This window comes from Arachis stenosperma, chromosome 7, assembly GCF_014773155.1.
Source record: "Arachis stenosperma cultivar V10309 chromosome 7, arast.V10309.gnm1.PFL2, whole genome shotgun sequence".
In the NCBI taxonomy this organism is placed as follows: domain Eukaryota; kingdom Viridiplantae; phylum Streptophyta; class Magnoliopsida; order Fabales; family Fabaceae; genus Arachis; species Arachis stenosperma.
In genome coordinates this window covers 47769645-47783927 of record NC_080383.1, presented here as the reverse complement: position 1 = coordinate 47783927, position 14283 = coordinate 47769645, and positions in this window count along the sequence as shown.

Below are 14283 nucleotides of genomic sequence, written 5' to 3'. Positions count from 1 at the left end.
AGACTCGAAATGTGTCACTTTCTACAATGTCCAACACAAAAATACAAGGAAAACCATAAAAAAATGTTCTTTTTTAATACCTCTACTTACCATTTGTTGTTGGTGTTACACGTTCTTATTGTAAATCTATTTTTAACTTTTTTACACCAAGCCCAATTATATTTTTTGGATGATCATCTTTATAGTTAAGTTATTTTTGCCACAAATTAGTTTTTATATTAGGGCGGAAATGATATTTTTCCTGATCATAAATTGTAAGAATGTTAATCTTAAATATGGTACTCTTTGATTTAAAGTGTAGAAATCGAACCTTACGATTTGTTTGAGAACAAAAATCGGATTCCTTTAATAATCAATCCCTCTTAAAAATCCATGTAAGAAGCTTTCATCAGCCCTCAATATAACGATCCAATTTTCAGTATGTCTAAATCATATCGGAAATTGAGTGCTACTAATTTGTCTTTCTAATTATTATCTATTATTTACTATATGAGTCTGATTCATTGTTACAACGTAGTTATTTTGTGAGATACTTTTCTTTTTGAGAACATTTGGATTGATAAACAGAATCATTCATAATCAATTCACAAAAAATAATAGGTAAAACATACATCTTAAGTAGTTAACAACATTCAGTTACTCAATCTTTATTAGAGTATAGACCTCAATTAAAACACTCCTAGAAATAACTAGATAATAACTATATACATATATATATACATACAACATCTCAGGCTCTGACCTGTTCAAAAAGTTCCTAAGCTAGTGTAAGAACCGCAACAAATCAACTGGTTAATTAAGTGATTATATTACCCGAATTAGATTTCAAAAAGTTAGAGAGAGAATTTGAGGATTTGAAGGTGATTTTTAGACTCAGTGGGTCTTTCCGAGTCAGAAAATGTGTTTTCTGCGAAAAATTGTGAAAAACCGCGAACCGACAGTTGAACGAGTTGAACCGGTTCAAGTCTGCCTGGTAACGCACGAGAAAAAGTGAAAACCGTCAAAAACCTTAGAAAAATATTAGAAGTTGAAAACCGGGCATTAATTTTAAAGGTTTGGCCCGAAGTTGGGCCAAACGGACTAAAAACACTAACGGATTGGACTGGGCCCAAGTTGGGCCCAAGTCTAACATATAAAAGGTTCATTTAATGAACCCTAACACACCCAACACACTCAGAACACACACACCCATCAGAATTGAAGAAAGGGAAGAAGAGGAAGAAGAAACACTATTCACCAATCTCTTCTCTTCGCGATATCTCGAGCTACGGTGCTTCGATTTGCGTGTCGTCAACGGCTACGTGTTCCTTGTGACGAGCTTTACAAAATCCATCTAAGAAACTCTAGATGTAATCATGAAATTCTCCCAGTTCTTCTCTCCAAAATTTTGGGTGATTAGGGCTATGGGTTAAATGAGATTTTGTGATTTTGGATGTTTAGGTTCACTCTAATCCTTGCTTAGCTTGGGGTTTTGACATCCAAATCTGTTGAGAAAGGTAAGAGCCACTAAATCATTATGATTTTATGTTTAAATGGAACCCTAGGTTGATTTGTGATGGTTTATGCATATATAGTTTGATAAATGTGAGTTTGGGAGCTTTTGGAACATATTGGTGCTTGTTGAAGTGGAATTGAAAGCTTGATTTAGAGTTGAAAGCTTGCTTGGGCTCATTTTGGGTTTTGGTGCATAAAGAGAATCGACCAAGGTATGGTTTCGGTTTCTTCTATGAAGTATATAATATTCATGGACACTTATACTAGTGACCCATAGGATAGGTTTGCAATAAAATGATTGTTGGTGTGTTAAATGTTGATGAATGATGGTTTATGATGAGTTGATGAATGTTGGGTGCAATTATGATGGTTCAAAAGGATATGATGATGTTGCATGATTGTATTGATTAGAAAGATGGTTTATTATGATAGATGTGAAGTTGAGGTTAATGAAATGGTAAATTTAAATGTGGTTTGATGATAAGTGCTATACAATTGATGTTGAGGTTGAGAATAGTGAAATGTGAAGGAAAATGGGATAATGTTGGTGTATTATTACCCAAAAAGGAAAATTTTGATGAAAAATGGAGTTTTGAATGGTTTGGTATGGTGTGGAATGTGTATGGTAGGAAGTTGTTGAAATTGTGATTTTTGGTAAAAGTGGATTTTTGGTGAATTTTGCCTGATCATAACTTTTACCTCGATTTTCAAAAACTAATGAAACTTGTCTATAATTAGAGATCTTTGAAAACTCTTTAAATCGATATAAAGTTTGTGAAGTTTGGAATTTTGTAGAGGAAGTTATGATCATTCAAAGTTGGTGTGAGAAATTTGAAATTCTGCAAAGTTGCAGAATTTTGTGATTTCTGATATGTGCGCACGCACAACCGTGTGCGCACGCACACCTCTGTGAAAACGTTGGCCTGTCCGCCCGCACAGACCTGTGCAGATGCACACGCTGAGGCAAGCAATCTGCTCGCGGTGCTAGCATAGCTTGTGCGCGCACACACCAAGGAAAAATTGCAACCTCTGCATACGCACACACCTGTGCGCACGCACACGTTGGGAAGGCCAGTTTGTTGGGGGTGCTGGCACAGGTTGTGTGAGTGAACAGACTTTTGTAAACTTTGACACCTGTGCGTATGCACACGGTTTAAAACTCTACGGAGCGTGCGCGCGCACACCCGTGTGCGGCCGCACACGCCCTGTTTCTCAAAATTTTATTTGTTTTCAACTATTCTACCTTCCCAACAAGGTTGTAAGCTTCAATAAACCCTATTCTTATACTCTTGGGCCTTGTTTTAGACTTTTAAAACATTGGGAAAGATTGTAGGGATATTAGATGATATTATTTGGAAAACTTAGAAAATAGAAGCCTAGGTTTCTGGCGTGCTGAGGAATGTTGAACTGTTGATGTGTGGAAACTAAGATATAAATGGACAGTGGTTGAGATGAGTCGGGGACTCGGATTGAGATGATGGATCCATGTATACTGAAAATATTTTCTGAAAACCACTGATATATTGTATTTACTGAGATTATGAGACGCTATGTGCCCGGCAGGGACGGCGGTTGGATCCTGCCTGTCGAGGTAGCGGCGGTGGCGTAAGGGCGGTGGTTCGTCCCGCTTGCGTTGAGATGTGAGGTTTGAGGCAATAGTATCCCGCTCGCATCCCTTCGGATACATAGAGCGTGCAGGCGCCGGTACCTGGACAGTGATTTGAGCACTATATCTCGGTGGTTCCCATATGAGAATTTTGAAGGGCGACGTCTCCATGGAGATGTGTCAGGTTGGCAGTTGAACCAACAATGTGATATCACAGCCAGTAGGATAGGCATTCATCATATGCATTTTCTATCTGTTTGTATGCTTCGACTACTTTAAATGGCTTGCCTATTTGTATAACATGCCTAATTGCTACTTGAATTAATTGCCTTATATGCCAATACTTGTGTATTACTTGTATTGTATATTATTTGTGTTTTCTGGTGGGATTGAGGAGGTTCGGAAGGCGGTGGCGATGGCGATGGGATCGCATGGAGGGTTAGTTAGTGAAGGCTGTAGGACAGCGGTGTTAGGTTAGAATAGAAATCCCTTAAGATAGATTACCCGGTTTATTTATGTTAAGGTTTATATTATGCTTAACTGTTTTAGAATGATTTAAGTCTGAATCTTGTGAGGGATATGGAGCTTAGGATTGCCTTTGGCGTCCTGGGGTCTTATATCCTACATCACTGGGCACTGTTACCATACTGAGAACCTCCGGTTCTCATACCATATCTCTGTTATGTTTTAAAGATGCAGGTCGCAACCCACCTCGGTGAGTTGCCGGATGGTGACAGAAGCGGAGGATCCGGATACCTTTTTGGAGTCTTTTGTTTATTCTATTTATACATCTCTCACTTTTGTATTTTGTTTTGCCTAGAGGCATGTATTGAGAGAACAAAACTTGTATAAGCTGTTTTTACTGTCTGGTTTCCTGTATTGCCTATATATGGCTAGCCGGCTTAAACTCCGTGAGCCGTGGCTAGTTTCTTATGATATTATATACTTATCTTTTGTTATATTACATCCATTCCTTGTGCTTTAAGTTAGACATTTTGTTAGTACGCTTTGCACTTTTAAATCCTATTTTTGAGCTGTATCTTTCATCGGGCTTCTAGATTATACTATTCTTTCTATATATTATATGTATGAGCTTAGAACTGTCATAATCTCTGATTAACCTTTGCTTTACGACGCGAGGTAAAGCTTAGGCCAATTAGGGTGTTACATTTAGTGGTATCAGAGTGGTTCATCCTTGTGAGCTTGAGGGATGGACCGATTGTGCTTCATTGCATACTCTGTGTGTCTTTTATTTGATGTTATTAGGTTATCTGTTTGATATATGCATAGCATGCTTGTTTGTGAGTGCCTGTTTGGGATATTTGAAGCACTAGACTTTTGGTATTGAGGCTGATCACCTGGATATCGATTGTTTGTTGTAGACAGAAACCCTACATGGCCACTCGCGGGCGAGGTCGAACACGTACACGAGAAAGTAGGAATGAGCAACCAGCTGACAATCATGCCGAATTCATGGCGGCCATGGCAAACCTTGCGAATACTATGGAAGCTAATGCTGCTGCGACTCTGCAAGCTGTGTAGAGATTGGGCCAACCGGTCGGGAACAGAAATGGCAATGGGAATGGTGAAGGGAATGATAATGATAATGCCGAGGCAAACAGCGATAATGCCGGAGGAGTTTCGATGACCTTGGCGACGTTCCTCAAGGTTCATCCGCCAACTTTCTGAGGATCCACTAATCCTACTGAAGCGGATCACTGGTTCTAGGCCATGGAGCGTGCTTTACAAGCGCAGCATGTTCCCCTCAATCAATATGTCGAGTTTGTCGCTTATCAGCTAGCGGTAGAGGCCCAGCTTTGGTAGCAAGCAGAGTGTCGCTTGCTACAGCTATAGAACGCTGATATTCCGTGGGAAATATTCCAAACGGCCTTCTATAAGTAGTACTTTCCTGAGTCTGCAAGGGAAGCGAAGGAGATGGAACTGATGCAGTTGAAGCAAGGTTCCCTATCTGTGGCAGATTACACTAGCAAGTTTGAGGAGTTCTGTAGGTTTTCTAGGGTATGTCAGGGTGCCCCGGAGACCTACGAGAGCTGGAAGTGTATCAAATACCAAAGGGGGCTGAAAGACAACAATATGACTGCTGTGGCTCCTATGGAGATCCGTGTCTTCTCCAACTTGGTGAATAAGGCAAGAGTGGTGGAGGAGTATGCCAAGACCGTGGCGGCATCCAAGGACACTCATGAAGGGAGCTTTAGTCGGGGGCGTGGAAAATATTTTCATCTGAAAGGACAAAGCTTCAAGAGAGGAGGATACATGCCTCAAGGGCAATGATGCTTTAGAAAGAACACCCATGATCAGGTTCAGCATGGCAAAGGGAGAGGAAATCAGAGTAAGAGTTATCCAGATTTAGCTTGCGATCGTTGTGGACATTTTCATCCTTATGACTTGGTGGACGAAATTGTGATCATCATTATATGTTTCGTGGATTTTGAATGAAAGCTTATTTATGGCACTGCCATGTTGTAATTATTTTGAGATGAAAGCTTCTAAGGGGCAGCACCTGTGTGAGGTTTTCTTTATTGGAATTCACAACTCCGCTCAACTAACCAGCAAGTATACTGGCGTTCAACGCCAGTTTACGTCGTCATTCTTCGAATAAAGTATGGACTATTATATATTGCTGGAAAGCCCTGGATGTCTACTTTCCAACGCCGTTGAGAGCGCGCCATTTGGAGTTCTGTAGCTCCAGAAAATCCATTTCGAGTGCAGGGAGGTCAGAATCCAACAGCATCAGCAGTCCTTTTGTTAGCCTTTTTCAGAGTTTAGCTCAAATCCCTCAATTTCAGTCAGAATTTACCTGAAATCACAGAAAAACACACAAACTCATAGTAAAGTCCAGAAATGTGAATTTAACATAAAAACTAAGGAAAACATCCCTAAAAGTAGTTCAAACTTACTAAAAACTATATAAAAACAATGCCAAAAAGCGTATAAATTATCCGCTCATCACAACACCAAACTTAAATTGTTGCTTGTCCCCAAGCAACTGAAAATCAAACAGGATAAAAAGAAGAGAATATACTAGAAAGTCCAAAATATCAATGAATATTAATTTAATTACATGAGCGAGACTTGTAGCTTTTTGCTTCTGAACAGTTTTGGCATCTCACTTTTTCCTTTGTAGTTTAGAGGTATTGGCATCTCTGGGGGAACTTAGAATTTGGGATAGTGTTATTGACTTTCTTAGTTAAGCATGTTGATTCTTGAACACAGCTACTTATGAGTCTTGGCTGTGGCCCTAAGCACTTTGTCTTCCAGTATTACCACCGGATACACAAATGCCACAGACACATAACTGGGTGAACCTTTTCAGATTGTGACTTAGCTTTGCTAAAGTCCCCAATTAGTGGTGTCCAGAGCTCTTAAGCACACTCTTTGCTTTGGATCACGACTTTAACCACTTAGTCTCAAGCTTTTCACTTGGACCTTCATGACACAAGCACATGGTTAGGGACAGCTTGATTTAGCCGCTTAGGCCCGGATTTAGTTTCCTTGGGCCCTCCTATCCATTGATGCTCAAAGCCTTGGATCCTTTTTACCCTTGCCTTTTGGTTTTAAGGGCTATTGGCTTTTTCTACTGCTCCTTCTTTTTCTATATACTCTTTTTAGCTCCAAATTTTTTTTTTCGAATGCTTCACTGCTTTTTCTTGCTTCAAGAATCAATTTCATGATGTTTTTCAGATCATCAATAACATTTCTCTTTGTTCCTCATTCTTTCAAGAGCCAACAATTTTAAACACTCATAAACAACAAGATCAAAAGACATATGCACTGTTCAATCATTCATTCAGAAAACAAAAATTATTGCCACCACATCAATATAATTAAACTAAATTCACTAATAATTTCGAAAATTATGTATTTCTTGTTCTTTTGATTTAAAACATTTTTCTTTTAAGAGAGGTGAAGAACTAATGGATTTTATTTCATAGCTTTAAGGCATGGTTTACATACTAATGATCATGAAATAGAGACACAAAAACATAGATAAACATAGCATTAAAAACCGAAAACAAAAAGAAATAAAGAACAAGGAATGAATCCACCTTAGTGGCGTCTTCTTCTTGAAGGACCAATGATGTTCTTCAACTCTTCTATGTCCCTTCCTTGCCTTTGTTGCTCCTCCCTCATTGCTCTTTGATCTTCTCTTATTTCTTGGAGAGTGACGGCGTGTTCATGGTGTTCCACCCTTAGTTGTTCCACATTATGGCTCAAATCCTCTAAGGAGGTGTTGAGTTGCTCCCAATAGTTGTTGGGAGGAAAGTGCATTCCATGAGGCATTTGTTGATGATGAACTTCCTCATGTTCTCCTTGAAGACCGTGAGGTGCTTCCCTTGCTTGCTCCATCCTTTTCTTGGTGATGGGCTTGTCTTCTTCAATTGAGATATCTCCTTCTATGATGACTCCAGCTGAGTAACATAGATGGCATATGAGGTGGGGGAAGGCTAGCCGTGCCATGTATGAAGGCTTGTCAGCTATTTTGTAGAGTTCATTAGATATGACTTCATGAACCTCTACTTCCTCTCCAATCATGATGCTATGAATCATGATGGCCCGATCCACAGTAACTTCAGATCGGTTGCTTGTAGGGATGATGGATCTTTGAATGAACTCCAACCATCCTCTAGCTACAGGCTTGAGGTCCAGTCTTCTTAGTTGGACTGGTTTGCCTTTGGAGTCTACTCTCCATTGGGCGCCTTCCACACAAATGTCCATAAGGACTTGGTCCAACCTTTGATTAAAGTTGACCCTCCTTGTGTAGGGGCGTTCATCACCTTGCATCATGGGTAAATGAAACGCCAACCTCACATTTTCCGGACTGAAATCCAAGTATTTCCCCCTAACCATTGTGAGATAATTCTTTGGGCTTGGGTTCATACTTTGATCATGATTCCTTGTGATCCATGCATTAGCATAGAATTCTTGAACCATCAATATTCCAACTTGTTGCATGGGGTTGGTTATGACTTCCCAACCTCTTCTTTGAATCTCATGTCGGATTTCCAGATACTCATTCTTCTTGAGTTTGAAAGGGACCTCAGGGATCACCTTCTTCTTTGCCACAACATCATAGAAGTGGTCTTGGTGGCTCTTGGAGATGAATCTCTCCTTCTCCCATGACTCGGAAGTGGAAGCTTTTGCCTTCCCTTTTCCTTTTCTTGAGGAAACTCCGGCCTTGGGTGCCATTGATGGTGAATGAAAAATAAAAAGCTTAGGCTTTTTACCACACCAAACTTAAAATTTGCTCGTCCTCGAGCAAAAAAGAAGAGAAGGGTAGAAGAAGAAGAAGAGAATATTGAAAGAGAGGGAGAAGAGTGGGTTCGGCTATGTGAGAGAAGAAGGGGTTTGTGTTGAGTGAAAATGAAGAAGAAAGGATAGGTATTTATAGGGAGAGGGGGGGTTGGGTTTCGGCCATTTTGGGTGGGAAAGGGTGGGAAATTGAATTTGAATGTAATGGAGGTAGGTGGGGTGTATGGGGAATAGGGGTTGATGTGAATGGTGAATGGGGTAATTGGGAAGTGTGACATTGAGAATGAGATTTGGATTGGGAGAGTGTGATTAGGATTAAAAGAAAAGGTAGGTGGGGATCCTGTGGGGTCCACAGATCCTGAGGTGGGGATCCTGTGGGGTCCACAGATTTTGAGGTGAAAAAAAGAAATACCATTCCTTCACCCTATAGGCATGTAACATGCCTTCATGTAACATTCTGGCGTTCAAACGCCCATTGATGCTAGTTCTGGGCGTTAAACGCCCATGTTATGCATGTTTCTGGCGTTGAACGCCAGTTTCATGCTTGTTTCTGGCGTTCAGCGCCAGATTGTCCTCTGTGTGCACAGCCTGGCATTTAACGCCAGGTTGTTGCTTGTTTTGGGCGTTCAACGCCAGAAAGATGCTCTGTTCTGGCGTTGAACGCCAGAAAGATGCTCCTTCTGGGCGTTGAACGCCAGCCCGTGCGTCTCCAGGGTGAAAAATTTTTTCCTTCTGTTTTTGACTCTGTTTTTAATTTTTTTGATTTTTTTCGTGACTCCTCATGATCATGTACCTAATAAAACACAAAAATAACAAAGAAACAAAATAAAATAAAATTAAATAAATAAAATTGGGTTGCCTCCCAACAAGCGCTTCTTTAATGTCAATAGCTTGACAGTGACTCTCATGGAGCCACAAGGTGATCAGGTCAATTTAAGTGTGGTTTTCCCAACACCAAACTTAGAGTTTGGATATGGGGTTTGAACACCAAACTTAGAGTTTGGTTGTGGCCTCACAACACCAAACTTAGAGTTTGACTGTGAAGGCTCTTCTTGACTCTGAACTGAGAGAAGCTCTTCATACTTACTCTCTTTTGTCACAGAGGGATGGCCATGTGCCTGAAACACAATGTAGTCCCCATTCAATTGAAGGACTAACTCACCTCTGTTGACATCTATCACAGCTCCTGCTGTGGCTAGGAAAGGTCTTCCTAGGATGATGCATTCATCATCTTCCTTCCTAGTGTCTAGGACTATGAAGTCAGTAGGGATGTAAAGGCCTTCAACCTTTACTAACACGTCCTCTACTATTCCATATGCTTGCCTCACTGACTTATCTGCCAGTTGCAATGAGAACAAAGCAGGTTGTACCTCAATGATCCCCAGCTTCTCCATTACAGAGAGTGGCATCAGATTTATCCCTGACCCCAGATCACACAGAGCTTTTTCAAAGCTCATGGTGCCAATGGTGCAAGGTATTAAGAATTTGCCAAGATCTTGTTTCTTTTGAGGTAGAGTTCTCTGAATCCAAGTATCTAGTTCACTAATGAGCAAGGGAGGTTCACTTTCCCAAGTCTCATTACCAAACAGCTTGGCATTCAGCTTCATGATAGCTCCTAAATATAGAGCAGCTTGCTCTCCAGTCACATCTTCATCCTCTTCAGAGGATGGATATTCTTCAGAGCTCATGAATGGCAGAAGGAGGTTTAATGGAATCTCTATGGTCTCTAAATGAGCCTCAGATTCCTCTGAATCCTTAATAGGAAACTCCTTCTTGCTTGAGGGACGTCCCAGGAGGTCTTTCTCACTAGGATTTTCGTCCTCCTCCTCCCTAGTGCATTCGGCCACTTTGATTAAATCAATGGCCTTGCACTCTCCTTTTGGATTCTCTTCTGTATTGCTTGGGAGAATACTGGAAGGAGTTTCAATAACTTTCTTACTCAGCTGGCCCACTTGTGCCTCCAGATTTCTAATGGAGGATCTTGTTTCATTCATGAACTGAAAGTGGCCTTTGACAGCTCAGAGACTATATTGGCTAAATTAGAATTGTTTTGTTCAGAGTTCTCTGTCTGTTGCTGAGAAGATGATGGATATGGCTTACTATTATTCAGCCTGGTACGTCCACCATTGTTAAAGCCTTGTTGAGGCTTTTGCTGATCCTTCCAGGAGAAATTTGGATGATTTCTCCATGATGAGTTATAGGTGTTTCCATAAGGTTCACCCATGTAATTAACCTCTGCCATGGCAGGGTTCTCAGGATCATAAGCTTCTTCAGAAGCTGCCTCTCTAGTACTGTTGGATGCATGTTGCAGTCCATTCAGATTTTGAGAGATCATGTTGACCTGTTGAGTCAACACTTTGTTCTGAGCCAATATGGCATTCAGAGCATCAATTTCAAGAACTCCTTTCTTCTGAGGTACCCCATTATTCACGGAATTCCTCTCAGAAGTATACATGAACTGGTTGTTTGCAACCATGTCAATGAGTTCTTGAGCCTCTCCAGGCGTTTTCTTCAGGTGAATAGATCCACCTGCAGAATGGTCCAATGACATTTTCGAAAATTCTGAGAGACCATAATAGAATATATCTAATATGGTCCATTCTGAAAACATGTCAGATGGACATCTTTTGGTCAGCTGCTTATATCTTTCCCAAGCTTCATAGAGGGATTCACCATCTTTTTGTTTGAAGGTTTGAACATCCACTCTCAGCTTGCTCAGCTTTTGAGGAGGAAAGAATTTATCCAAGAATGCAGTGACAAGCTTATCCCATGAGTCCAGGCTATCCTTGGGTTGTGAATCCAACCATACTCTAGCTCTGTCTCTTACAGCAAAAGGGAAAAGCATGAGTCTGTAGACTTCAGGATCAACTCCATTCGTCTTTACAGTCTCACAGATCTGCAAGAACTCAGTTAAAAACTGGTAAGGATCTTCAGATGGAAGTCCATAAAACTTGCAGTTTTGTTGCATTAAAGCAACTAGTTGAGGCTTAAGCTCAAAGTTATTGGCTCCAATGGCAGGAATGGAGATGCTTCTTCCATCAAACTTGGATGTTGGCTTTGTGAAGTCACCAAGCATTCTCCTTGCATTATTATTATTATTTTCGGCCATCACCTCTTGTTCTAATGTTTCTGAAAGGTTGTTTCTGGATTGTTGTAATTTAGCTTCTCTTAATTTTCTCTTCAGAGTCCTTTCAGGTTCTGGATCAATTTCAACAAGAGTGCCTTTATCCTTGTTCCTGCTCATATGAAAGAGAAGAAAACAAGAAGAGAAAAGGAATCCTCTATGTCACAGTATAGAGATTCCTTTATGTTAGTAGAAAAAGAAAGGGGTATAAGAAAGAAGGAGGGGGTTCGGATTTTTAGATGAAGAGAAGTGAAGAGAAGTGTTAATTAAATAATTAAATAGAATAAGAGAAGGGATGAAGAAGAATTCGAAAATAATTTTTGAAAAAGAGGTTAGTGATTTTCGAAAATTAGAGATAAGTTGTAATTAAAAATTAAAACATGAAACAATTAATTAATTAAAAAAGAACTTTTTGAAAAAGAGAGAGAAATTTTCGAAAATAGAAGAGGGAAAAGTAGTTAGGTGGTTTTGAAAAAGATAAGAAACAAACAAAAAGTTAGTTAGTTGATTGAAAAAGATTTGAAATCAAATTTGAAAAAGATAAGAAGATAGTAAGTTAGATAAGATATTTTAAAATCAAATTTTTGAAAAAGATAAAACTTTTGAAAAAGATCAAATAAAAGATAAAAAGATTTAACTTAAAAATTTTGAAATTAATTACTTCACTAACAAGAAACTACAAGATAAGATTCTAGAACTTAAAGATTGAACCTTTCTTAACAAGAAAGTAACAAACTTCAAATTTTTGAACCAATCACATTAATTATTAGTGAATTTTCGAAAATTACATATAAAGATAAGAAAAAGATTTTGAAAATAATTTAAAAAAATTATTTTTGAAATTTTCGAAAAATAGAAAAAATGAAAAAGATATGATTTTTGAAAAAGATTTTGAAAAGATAAGATTTTTAAAATTGAAATTTTGACTTGACTTGTAAGAAATAACTAATTTTGAAAATTTTTGACCAAGTCAACCCAAAATTTCGAAATTTTGGAGGGAAATAAGGAAAAGATATTTTTTTTTTGATTTTTAAATATTTAAAGAAAAACACAAAAATGACCCAAAACATGAAAATTTTGGATCAAGACACAAGATGCATGCAAGAATGCTATGAATGTCAAGATGAACACCAAGAACACTATGAAGATCATGATGAACATCAAGAACATAATTTTGAAAAATTTTTGATGCAAAGGAAACATGCAAGACACCAAACTTAGAAATCTTTAATGCATGAAAAATATGAATGCAAAAATGCACATGAAAAACAAGAAAAGACATAAAACAAGAAATCATCAAGATCAAACAAGAGGACTTATCAAGAACAACTTGAAGATCATGAAGAACACTATGAATGCATGAAATTTTCGAAAAAATGCAAGAAAAATTTTAAAAGCATGCAATTGACACCAAACTTAAAAATTGACTCAATACTCAAACAAGAAACACAAAATATTTTTTGATTTTTATGATTTTCTAATTTTTTTGGATTTTTATTAATCATTTTCGAAAATAATGTTAGGAAAAACGAAAAATAAAAGAAAAATTTTGAAAAAGATTTTTGAAAAGAAAAGTACCTAATCTGAGCAACAAGATGAACCGTCAGTTGTCCATACTCGAACAATCCCCGGCAACGGCGCCAAAAACTTGGTGGACGAAATTGTGATCATCATTATATGTTTCGTGGATTTTGAATGAAAGCTTATTTATGGCACTGCCATGTTGTAATTATTTTGAGATGAAAGCTTCTAAGGGGCAGCACCTGTGTGAGGTTTTCTTTATTGGAATTCACAACTCCGCTCAACTAACCAGCAAGTGTACTGGCGTTCAACGCCAGTTTACGTCGTCATTCTTCGAATAAAGTATGGACTATTATATATTGCTGGAAAGCCCTGGATGTCTACTTTCCAACGCCGTTGAGAGCGCGCCATTTGGAGTTCTGTAGCTCCAGAAAATCCATTTCGAGTGCAGGGAGGTCAGAATCCAACAGCATCAGCAGTCCTTTTGTTAGCCTTTTTCAGAGTTTAGCTCAAATCCCTCAATTTCAGTCAGAATTTACCTGAAATCACAGAAAAACACACAAACTCATAGTAAAGTCCAGAAATGTGAATTTAACATAAAAACTAAGGAAAACATCCCTAAAAGTAGCTCAAACTTACTAAAAACTATATAAAAACAATGCCAAAAAGCGTATAAATTATCCGCTCATCATGACTCTTGCAAGATTGGTATAGGTAGGTGTTTAAACTGTGGCTTGCCTGGTCATTTTGCAAGGGATTGCACACGTGGGAAGAACCCAAGTGTGGGTTAGAGTCAGCATTAGGGGCGAGTTTTTGCTGTGAATGCCAAGGATGCTCCCAAGGCGGATCCGTTGATGAGAGGTATATGTCTAATTGGTGATAAATCCTTAGTTGCATTATATGATACTAGAGCTTCGCATTCATTTATTTCATTTGCTAAAGTTGAAGAATTAGGCTTGAAGGTGTCAGAGTTACCTTTTGATCTGCATGTACATACTCCGCATCAGACAGTTATGACTAGGTCAGGTTGTAGACAAGTAGGTTTCAAGCTTGAGGGTAGAGACTTTGTGTATGACTTGATCTGTTTGCCGATGGATGGATGGAGATGATTTTGGGGTTTGATTGGTTGTCGAAGAACCGATTTTTATTGGATTGCTTTGAGCGCTCAATTCAGTTTATGCCGGAAGGAGAAAAGGGAGCAGTGATAGCTGAGGGCTACTACCTGAACCCTGTAATGGTGCATTGTAGTGGAAAGGAGTGTCAGGGT